Genomic DNA, 11,920 nt, shown 5'->3' with positions numbered 1-11,920 from the left:
AAAACACCCTGACTTTAATGTGTGTTCTGTTGGTCATCCTAGAAAGATTCTTGTTCAGGGGGAAAAGATTATTAGAGAAATGGAAAGGCTGAAATATGAAGAGAATTAAAAAAAAAAAAAAAACAGACTATTTAGTTTAGAGAGGACACAAATGACAGGGGCCGTGATAGTTATATAAAATAATAAATGGTATAGGGAAGGTGACTCAGGCTCTCTTGCTCACCCTTATTCATCATAATAAAAGAATAAAGGGATATTTTATTAAACAGAAAGGCAGTAACTTTAAATTTGATTAAAAGATTTTTGTTTTATATACGACACAATTAACCTATTAAACTCATTGCCAAAAGATATTACAATTGAAGAACTTTGCCATAGTAGTTGAAGAGAGAGAGAAAATTCTACTAGCTCCAATTCTCCTCTGCAGCAGACCAGTAGATACATTTGTTTTTCTGACTTAAGTACTGTATCATAACTCACTCTATGTTTTCTATCATGTGAGAACAGCAGTACCGACCTGTGGGTGAATCCTCCTTGTCTAGCTGTCAAACAGATGATAGCCAATCTCGATGCAGAATTTTCACATCCAGTTTCTCCTCCTCCCAATATGCAGCCAATTTAGCCAGAAGAGTATTTATGTAATATTTAGTTTTAATATTAAGGACTTTTTTTTTTTTTTTTGTTCTTTACCTATTTTTGGAGGGGGAGAAGAAAGTACTTAAGCAAAAAATTTTGGAGGCTCTCCTTGTACTATAGGGCAAGAAAGCTTTTATACAGACTTGGTTCCCTCCCCCCAGTTTATATTTGGTTAGTTATTAAAATTGGGGGGGAAATGTCCAGCGTACCTTTCATTGTTTACATTGTCTGTGTTTCTCTCAATCAGCATTCAGAATTTGAATATAGCCTCATCAGTTTCACTTTTGTTTCCAGGCAACTTCATTTTCAAAGGTTCAGTCTTGATGCCAAGGAAGTCAGTAGCCCTCAGTTCTCTTGTATTAGTTCAGTGCTGTAACATTTGGATTGCAGATGCTGCATGTAAATATCTACTTGCAATAAAAAAATGCTTCTGATGGAATTTAAAAAAGCAATTGTAGAAACAATTGCCATTGGTCTCTGGTTTGGTAAAAATAAAGACCGACAAATATTATTCCACAAATAACCCAGTTTACAGTGAAATAATTAGGATTGTTGGTGTATTCATTTCCCTCTTACTAGTCCTCATATTTCAAACTGAAAAAGAAGCTGAACTACTTGCAGTTGAGCAGGCACACTCTTGTTCAGAGAGCAGAAAAATTGCCATACATTGTTGGCATATCTCTGGCTATTAAACATTAATTAAAGTACAGTACTTAGAGTACAGTGTCTGCAGACTTCTAATTTTGGTTGTGTTCTCATTTTAGTATCCTTTGGGCATTTGTCCACATCATTATAGGGCCACATAATTTGGCACAGCTGTGTATGACTGGCAGTCACTGATCATTCTTCAAAATAAGCAGGGGGCAGTGCTATGTTAGGAACACATGTCTAGCCAGTGTATTTTAGTCTCATTTTCATGATCATGATCAGATGCTAGGATTGTGGGAGCAAATATAATACTCTAACATAGTCCATTCACTTTTTATTTCTATGTAGGGTTTTAAAAAGAGATTTGAGGTTTTAAAGCTCAGCTTCCTGTGTAAAGAGTTGAACTTCTCTGTTTTTCAGAGATAATTAATTACTATTACAGTGAAGTTAGTGGGAGTTTTTCCACTGACTTCAATTGACTTTGGATTGGGTTCTATACTACAGAGTTGGCTATTCTGTAATCGTAAGTGAAACAGGTCGTTTAACTACTCTTTCCTGTTAGTGCTCTGAAGTCAGATGAGCAGCATAATTTTCTTTTTACCTTTCAGGCAGGCATATTTGTGTCAAAGAAAGTAGAAAATATGCCACGCATTTTGGCATATTTCTTATTATACCTAATGTAAAGATGATGTCAACCGTATTAAAGGAGAAACAATAAAACAAAGTCGTCCTACAAAGAAACAATGCTATTTGTGTTGAGGAGAAGTCATTTGGAAAGAATCTTAGCAAAAAAACCCAAAATGCACTAAAGCACCCACTACAACAGGGGAATTTTATTTTCAAAATCATGTTCCTGTCAGAGGGCCTACGTTCTTTAGCAGAAAGCCTCCTCTCCCTCCTACACCCCAGTTCCATTCAATCCTTCTGCCCTGACTATTGTATTCTTTGTACTAGTTGTGATATGGGCCATTTTGGAAGAATTATTGCATACATGGAGAACAATAAAGGCTATTCACTCACTTCAGATGGTGTTTTGTTTTGGTTAAAGTTTCCAAACCAAGGACCTAGAGTAGCTTCAATCAAAACTCTTGACTTGAAACTATGGTTGCAAGTTATTCTGGAATTGGTTGTAAATTTATTCTGGAATTTTTACTTGATTTAAAAAAAAGTTTTGCAGCAAAGCAAATCTATTCTTTCTAAAAACAGCTATTTAAACCTGTAGCTCTGCGTGTACTTTGTGTCTGTTTTGCTGTTCTTTGGTTAGATGTTACAGTTTCTCTTGGAAACGAATATACAGACCTAAGCAGTATTTTTGGCTAATGCTCTTGCTGTTAACTTTCCCCTTATCTGAAAATGTGAAGTCACTTTTAGAAGTTTCTTTTACTCCGTTTTGTCCTGTTATAAAATTTTTACAATGCTTTTTTCTTCTTGCCATAAGAAAAATAAACTCTATCTGTTTTGCTGCTCAAATGCTGAACACATACACTCTTCATGCATTATGACTGGATCATACTTTCCAGCTGGTGTTGATTTCAGCAAGTGCGTATTAATCAAGCATTCTTGTTTTAAATAACATTCCTGAAGAAGACTCCCAAATGTATCAACACTAAAGACATCTCCAAAACAATGGTACTGTAATAACGCTACAAAAAGTAGCTGTGCTTTTATGAATATTTATTAAAATGCATACAAACTTTTAACAATTGAATGTTGCTTGGAATGGTAGTTTATTTAGATTCAGTCTGCAGAGCCAGATATAGTGGTATGTGCTGCTTGCTGATAAGATTTAGCTTCAGATTTATTGACTATGTAGTTTTATTTTTCTTGTAGATACCATGTTAAATTAAAATGTTTCTTTACTAAGGTAGTTTCAACATTTAAAGCCAGACTGGATAAAGCACAAGGAACCGAACTTTAGGAAACAATCCTACATTGGTAGCATATTGGTACATAATCTTTTAGGTCTTTTGGTTCTCTAACAAATTTCATTCTATAAACATAAGTCTGAATCTTATTATTATCTTCAGTTATTTGGTTTTAATTTACAAAGACCTGCTGCTGCTCACTGAAATCATTGGGAGTTTTACCCCTGACTTTTATAAGAACAGGATGGGGCTCCAAACATGCATAGGAAAGGCAAACATCATTTCATCAAAAAACTGAGTATTTATAGCTGCATCCATAGCAGGGAGAGTTTGGAGGGAGACCAACAGGGAGAATTTTAATGTAATACTCATTCCACTATACTATTCATTCTTGATAAGCAATTTGGTATAGCAATACTTGCATCTCCTATACAGACATATATTACACAGTAATAAAAATGTTTTGATGAAACAAAAAAACTTGGACCATTTGAGGTCCAAGCAATGGTGGGGCACCAGGGTATTGCTTTTAAAACTGATAATCCTGATAAAACTGACACAGTCAATTTATGCACAGGGAGAAAAATTAGCATATAAAAATCATTAACAACTTCTGAGGTGTGTCACATAAATTCAGCTACTGTTCTTATGTCAAATAGGATTTTAATGGTACTGAATACTGATTGCCAGGGACAGAATGACCAGAACAATAATTCCTATTTGTTCAGAGGCTTCATGAAATACAGACAACCAGTACAAGTTGGAAATAAGTGTACCACAAAAAACTTAGTGTAATTAAAAACTTGCCTCGTTTTTAGCCACTTAGGTCTACATTCTTGGCAGGTGATCTGTGAATGTGTAATCTGTGAGAGTTAATCCACTCTTTGGTCTCTGCGTATTATTTCAAAGTTTTCCTCTGCAAATTGCTTCCTTTGGAACTCAAAATACCTGATTTTCAGAGGCCTGGATGAGTTTCTAATAAATCATTCATCATGAGTCTGTAGATCCATAAAGAGATGTATCTGAATGCAAAGCCTTTTTATTCTATTTTTTTAACTGCATAAAAATCAGCTTTCACAGGTTTTACAATAATTCAAGTCACTTCCTTTGGTTTCATGATTATGAGCCCAGTTTTTTTCTCCTTACTCAAGCAATGCTTCCATTGATGTCACTGGGAGTTTTACCAGAGGAAGAAGTTCAGGACTTGGTCTCTAAACCTGCAAACACTTACTTGTATGTTTATATTTACATAGATGAATAGTCCCTTTGCAATCAATGTTTGCTGGATCTTTTTTTCCTTAGAGACAAGAATGTTCAAATTCTCTTTAAAAATAAAATTTGTGGAAGTTATTCACATTTTAAATTGTTTGATCTTGTTCATTATTTTGGAGGGAAATATAGAAAAACAATAACTCGGAGTGTGGGGGAGAAATTAAAACTCTTCAGTAATGTTATGTTAAAGATGAAAGAATTTGTGAGTCTGGAAAGCAAATGCTGTTGTAGGACAAGCAATAGCAAAATCTGCAGTATTTAAGATTCTGAACCAAGTGTTTACACATTACGGAACAATTAATTGCACACATACAAAATGGGTAATGACTGCCTAGGAAAGAGATCTGGGGATTATAGTGGATCACAAACTAAATATGAGTTAACAGTGTAACACAGTTGGAAAAAAATCAAACGTCATCTGGGATGCATTAGCAGGAGTGCTGTAAGCAAGAAACGAGAAGTAATTCTTCTGCTCTACTCTGCACTAATGAGACCTCAAATGGAGTACTGTGTCCAGTTCTGGGTGCCAGATTCCACAAAAAAGATGTGGACAAATTGGAAAAAGTCCAGAGTAGAGCAACAAAAATGATTAATGAGTTCCAGAGGAGTAACCATGTTAGTCTGTTTTTAGCAAAACAGCAAGAGTCCTGTGGCACCTTAAAGACTAACAAATTTATTTGGGCATAAGCTTTCATGGGCAGAAACCCACTTCGTCGGATGCAAAATGATTAAAGGTCTAGAAAACCTGACCTATGAAATCGGGTTTGTTTAGTGTGGAGAAGAGAAGACTGAAAGGGGTCATAACATTTTCCAAGTAAATAAATGTTGTTACAAGGAGTAGGGAGAAAATTGTTCTTATTAATCTCTGAGGATAGGACAAGAGGCAATGGGCTTAAATCACAGCAAGGGAGGTTTAGGTTGGACATTAGGAAAAACATCCTAACTGCCAGCGTAGTAAAGCAGTAGAACAAATTGCCTAGGGAGATCATGGAATCTTCATCAGTGGAGGTTTTTAAGAACAGGTTAGGTCAGTGGTCCCCAAACGTGCATGAGGGAGAGGGGGCACAGCAGGGCCCAGGCCAGCCCCCATCCAGTCCTGCTTTGCCCCTTGCTTGGTCCCAGCTCCCAGCCCCACTCCCCATCCTGCTTTGGGCCACACTTGTGGCCCCCAGCCAGTCCTAGCTGCATTCCTCACCCCGCTCCTGCCCCCGACCCCAGCCCTGTCATACTGCATTTGGCTCCCAGCTGCCTCTCCTCACCCTGCTCCTGCCCCCCAGCCCCACTCCTGGCTCCTGGAAGAGGGGGAGCATGGAGTAAAAAAGTTTGGGGACCACTGGGTTAGACAAACACCTGTAAGGAATGTTCTAGTTATTACGGAGTCCTGCCTTGAGTGCAGGGGACTGGACTAGATGACCTCTTGAGGTCCCTTCCAGTCCAACACTTCTGTGATTATGCATGTAGGTAGTCCCATCCTACTGTGTTGAATGAAAGTATTCATTGACATCAATGCTTACAAGATTGGGACCAAAGCAAATATTAGGAAAAAGAAATTATTTGCTTTTCAAATAGAGTAGCCAATCCTATGTTCCTTATGTATCCACTGAATAGAGTATCATATCCAAAGAGAGGTTATTCTATTTTATGAAAAAGAGACAAACATCTCAACTATTTTCCTTGTTCATTTGTTTTTTAAATTATGGGGAATTATTTTGCATGTTTCCTTTCAGTTATAACAACAGTATGCCAAAAATGTATTCATGTACTACAGTTAATAGATAAGTACATTTCCATGTTATTTACTATAAACAATCTCCAGTGTGCAATAGTTCTAATTAATGAGCTATCTAGAGTTACTACAGATCTGTTTGTTGCGATCATAAATTTGGAATTCATTTCACAGCAAGAATGTTTAATCTGTACTGTATTGTTACATCTTAGTTTGTTGTTCACTAAGTATTTCTAATATTTATGTATTCCAGATTAAATATAAAAAAGGCTGCACATTGTGTCCTTGATGTGCACATGTATTTCTCATTGATCTCACTGATCAGGGTCTCACATGTAAACTGAGAATACAAAATGGCTTAATGGTCCAGGGTATAATCAAGGGAAGTTTGATCTAGAACAGACCCTTCCCCCTGACCTCAGCACCTGTTAAAGAGGGAAATGGGGCTACTAAGATTAACACTCTCCCCCTTCCAGTTCTTTCATCTCTAAACTCTGCAGAAGATTCTGATGCATCTGTCTGTTGTTGCTCTGATTTCATAAGTGACTTAGAACATGTACCAGAATCCCTTGTGGGTATGATGAGATGACATTGTCAGCAAACTGGAACGTGGATGGATTGGCCTGTGCCTCAGCTGAGGAGTCAGTGGGTGCAGATTGCAGTCTGCTACCTTTCCCCGACAGCGGGCTGTGTGTGAGACGGCTTGATGCAGCCTCCTCCTCCACCCAGCTGTTAGTGTTGCACATTTCCAGCATGGCTTTCTCTGTGTCCTTTCTGATTATAAATGACCTTCACTCTGTACGAAACCTGTAGTCAGAGCAGAGTAGGAGCATTCCTCTGTTTGGAAGTTGGCTCCTTCCTCAGACCATTTGTTTTAGGTTGAACTCCTACTTCGAAGCACTGATGGTGGGAAATGGGCTGATAATAGATGTGCACAATATAGCCAACAGTGCATATGCTGGGGAAGAGTGGCAGGATCAAAGGACCACAATTGGGGCCCAAAAGGACAGGGGAGATGAGCAGAAGTGGATGCGGTAAGAAACAAGAGAGCAAAGGAGGAAGACATGATAAAAGAATTGTAACAAATGGGGAAGATGCATGAGAACTAGGAAGGAATGGAATAAAGAAACAGAAGCAGAGTTGGTTTATTTTGGGAGAAAAAAGAATGAGGACACATTTTGGAAAATGAAAATAGCATTTGTTTAATGAAGAAACAAAAGAGTAAAAAGATGAAGTAGAAGATATCACAGCAGGATTTCCTGAATGCCTTTTCCAGCCTCAGTAACTGACCCCCACAACTCCAGATGTTCTTAACAATCACCATGCCTTATTATATCCCTTCAGCAGGCCACAGCCTGGAGTGCTACTATAGAGTCAATAGGCAGCTTCCCCCACATGCTTCTGAGGAAGAGTACAGCATTAGCCACCACTCCTGCCTCATTCAGGCTCCCTACTCTGATCTCTAGCACTTCCATCCTGTCTGCTTACATAGTCGCAGCCACTGGGTCATTTCCACCCAATTTGCCCATCAGCTATACTTCTGTTCAGTTAATTGACACCCTCTGCAAACAGCCTGTCTTTCAATGAAGTCCCAATTAATGTACACTGCTGGGAATTTGAGTGACAAGGTGCTGAGTCAGTTCCTCACTCAGCACACCCTGTTACAGAAGGAAAATAGATGACATAGGAAGGAGACAGCGAGGAAAAAGGATGGTAATGAAGAGAATTAAAGATAGGACTAGAAAGAGATAGAGAAGGAAATAAAGTAAACAAAAAAAGAACATCAGGAAATGATATCCACAACTTTTAGGGGAGTAAAGTTTATTTTACTTACTGGTGTTTCTAGATTTTACGGTATTTCCCAGGCCAGACGCACATACCCTCAGATGTTGCGGAAAGAGGGATTGCTGAAGGATGGCAGAATGTGGTTCCTGTGGTGTTTTGAGCCTTATTGCTTTGTAGTGTTGTTGTTCGCCATATACTTCCTGCTGCAATGGCAGTAACTTTTTTTTTTTAAATGTCAAGGAATTGGCCTTTCTGAATGTCAAGAGCTGAAGAGCGATGAAAAGAAATTTTCAAATAGGATTTTCTCTAGTGTGGCCCAAGTAATGGACCCATCCCAAGAAACTAGCATCCCAAGAGCAAAAGAAATTAATAAATTTAACAAAGACAGAAAAACTTCTTTTGTTTTGTTTGGTACTGAGCCCAAACCAAAAGACTAGGGTAGAGGATATAAGAGATTTCAGGGAAAGGGAGTACATGAGGGCAGAAAATGAATACATGTGGTAGCTGCTTTCTAAGAGTTGGTACCATGCCTGGTTTCACAATAAGTTGCAATAATGAAGAGTATACAGAAGAAACAAGAAAAAGGTCAGTGATAAGTCTAAAGAGAGAGAAAGAGAGCCTCACTCTCCAGTAGCCAAGGATAGAGAGAGAATGAGGGTACTGAGAAATCCATCCAGGGAGAGGGCTGAGACATCAGGCAAGGGAAGGAACTGAGAGTCCATCATGGAGTCTAATGGAAAACAAGGAAGTGGACAGCATGAAGATTTATAGAGGAGGAGACTACAACAACTCTTGTCCTTAGTTCATCTTTTCCAGGACAGGATGGTTATTTCCCTGCAAAATACTCATGCACGGTAACTGAATACTTGTGATATGATAGATCAAGTGATGAGCCAGGGCCAGATCTATTCCTCCTTCTCTAAATTTTGAAAAAATTGGATCCATATCTCAATATAAACATCTCAGTTCCAAATAATTGCTTAATAAAACCATATCACACAACACAAAGTACCATAGGGGCTCCACTAAAAGATTTATCAAAGCCAGGATTTCTTACCATTCTGTAGACATCCAAAAAAAACAACCCACAAAAAACAAGACATCTGTGTCCAGTGGTTATCCTGATGTAGCTCCTGGCACTCTGGTACAGCTATATTGTATCACTACAGCGGTATACTGGACCAGTCTAACCAACTAAGTGAACTGGAAGCTCCCATCTTAAGTATTGGTGTGTAAGGTATTCCTTCCCATCATGAATGTTACGATGTGTGTAGTTATTGTTCTCCATCCAATATTTTTATGTGAATAATATAATGTGGAAAGTACAAACACCCAGCACCAGTTAGAGTTCTTATTACTTCCTAAGGGATACTTAGGCTCCATATTTTTAACGTTCTGAATGTTAAATGGTCTTTAATGGGTATAAAGTAATTTTGTTCTAAATAGAATTAAGGTTCATTGTTACTTCTTTTAATGTTAAGATGCATCTTGAACTTTCAAGGGGAAATTGTGCTGATTATAACTGTCAATCTGTTAACAGCCTGCTGTTGGTATGAGTTTGCCAGATCTTGGAGTGGCTGCTAAGACTATGTGCTGTGCCTGTGTTTTTCCAGCAGTGAGGTTGCAAGCGAGAGTCAACACCAGAGATAGAAGCTGCATTTTCTCTTTGCTATTCTCTCTTCTCCCCTCTTGTGTATGTTTATCTTGTTTGTTTTTCTAGAAAAAGGGATCAGACTTTAACAACAGCAACAATAATAGCTCCAACCCAGCTCCACTAACTTCTTCTCTGGTCTCCAAAAGGGAATTACTAACATCTTCAGATGCAAGAGAGTGTCAGACAAGAGTTTTTTTTTCCTTTAAAAGATTCTCTACAGAGCAAGGAATGCCGTTTAAATGAAAACCTTACCTAATACTTTACATTGTAAATGCTATAACTGTCTTTCCTTTTTTCCCCCTGTATCTTTAATAAAAGGTTAAAAAGATGTTTAACGGTGTTTGCCATAGTACTAAGCAGACTGAGGTCTCTGTATACCAAATCGTGTTTAAAATTGTTTAAAGTTGGATAGTGACTGGATGTGCGGGGGCACATCCACATCCTGTTAAAAAGGGAGCTAACAAGCTGTACTGGGCTCAGCCAGGGCTATCCAGATGCACCTGCAGGGCTTGCACTGCCAGGAGGGAGGAAACTTAAAAAGGGAAAGCCTGCCACAGGAAAGCGTAGTAATTAGGGGAAGACTGCTGTGCTACAGGGGCAACTGGTTAACAGGGATTAGACCAGTGAAGAGGGAGACAGGTTCTTTCCCTTACTGCCCCTGAGACTGCCTGGAGTAGGCACAAAAATGAGGGGGTGGGGTGCCTAAAAATGGATGCTAGCACCAATCAGGATTCTAAAAAGGCAAATAAACTAAGCTGGACCCTAAAAGTCTAAAAGACTGAGCACCCTTTGCCACCCCTGCTTTTTCCTTTCTTTACTTTTATCCAGCCTATTCTCAGGGAGGGGCAAAGAACCTTGTTTTTGTTGCTGTTTGTTTAGAGATACTTTTCTATACCCTCAGCTGGAGAAGGATGCTGTGAGTGCCAGAGAAGGGAAATAACCCAGACCATGGTCAAGTGGGAATTCAGGGGATCCCATTCACCATTCAGGGTCACATTAGCACCTTTGACTTTTTTGGCCCCTTGATTCTATCTAAATCAATACCACAGGGTACATGTCCATATTATCATTTTGCATTTGGTTGAACACCTAAACAAAAAGTTGCTCTTTGGAAGCTGATCAACAACAAACTTCTCATGATTTCTGTGTTGTGAAGATGAATGTCCTAATCACTGACTTCATATATGTCATATGACTACAATTGAAGAGGGTTCATTTCTCCAGAACACAACTCATCTAGATAATTACTCTACACAATTTATTGGTCAGAAATATAGGGAAGCTGTAAACATGTATATTTTCTTTGCCATACAGATCTCAATTGTATGTTTTATAGAATTGCTTTCTTTTCTAATATTGAGTTCTTTCTGTTTCAATATTAATCCAGCGCTACATTGCACATTCATATCTGTGTTGCAAGCCTTCCACCAGGCCTGGCGAATTCCTTTTCCTCTTGTCAATTTTCAGCTTTACAGTATACACAGAAAATATTTCAACTGATACTAACATATTAAGTGTATCACTTCTGTACCACCAAGGATGAGATTTGTATGTCTCTAAGTTTACCGCATATAATGTGAAAAATTAAAGCACATCCTAAAATGCAGATACGTTTACATAATCCAGTGCATCCTGCATAAAATATTACAAATTTCATTCAGAGAAGAAGCAATGGAAAATAAAGAAATGATTGAGTTTCAAATATGCACATAAAATATTTATTTGGCCTTGAGTAAAGGTCTCTAAGAGATTTTTGGCTTTTCTTCCCTGAATTATTTTATTAAATATCTTTTGAAGATTTTAGTTACTGATTTAACTGTTGATGAACATTGTATTGTTTATGGCAGGGACTAGAGTTTTCTCAAAGCTCATACACTTTTTTCTTTCTAACACTTCCTCTCAGAAGCCTATAAAAATCATGCTGCAATATCTTTTAGGCTACTTTTATATCTAGATGTCTGATTTCTGTAACTGTATAAGGAATTTGTAATGTAGGGCCTCGTCCATCTTCCTTTGAATTCCATGAGAAAACTTCCTTCGACTTCAAAGGAAGCTGAATTGGAACCACAAAGGCTTCGTGTTTTTGTTCAATATGGGTTGTGTATTTGAGGGACTATTTAAACGTATACTCATGTATACATTTCCAGTTTATGCTAAGAATAACAACTGCTTTTTTGGCTTAGACTTTTTGGATAAATATTTGTGATTGTATCACTAGCAAAGACTTGGTTTTAAAAACTGATGGTGTGCACATATAAAGTAGGTGTGATCAGGCAGGCACAATGATTTCTTATATTTCTCTGCCAATGTCTGTGTGTCTTAAAGAAAGTAGTT

Source organism: Emydura macquarii, unplaced genomic scaffold (genome assembly GCF_026122565.2).
Source record: "Emydura macquarii macquarii isolate MOO-44397 ecotype Brisbane River unplaced genomic scaffold, CSIRO-AGI_Emac_v2 contig_1253, whole genome shotgun sequence".
NCBI classification, from domain to species: domain Eukaryota; kingdom Metazoa; phylum Chordata; order Testudines; family Chelidae; genus Emydura; species Emydura macquarii.
This window is presented reverse-complemented; position numbering follows the sequence as displayed.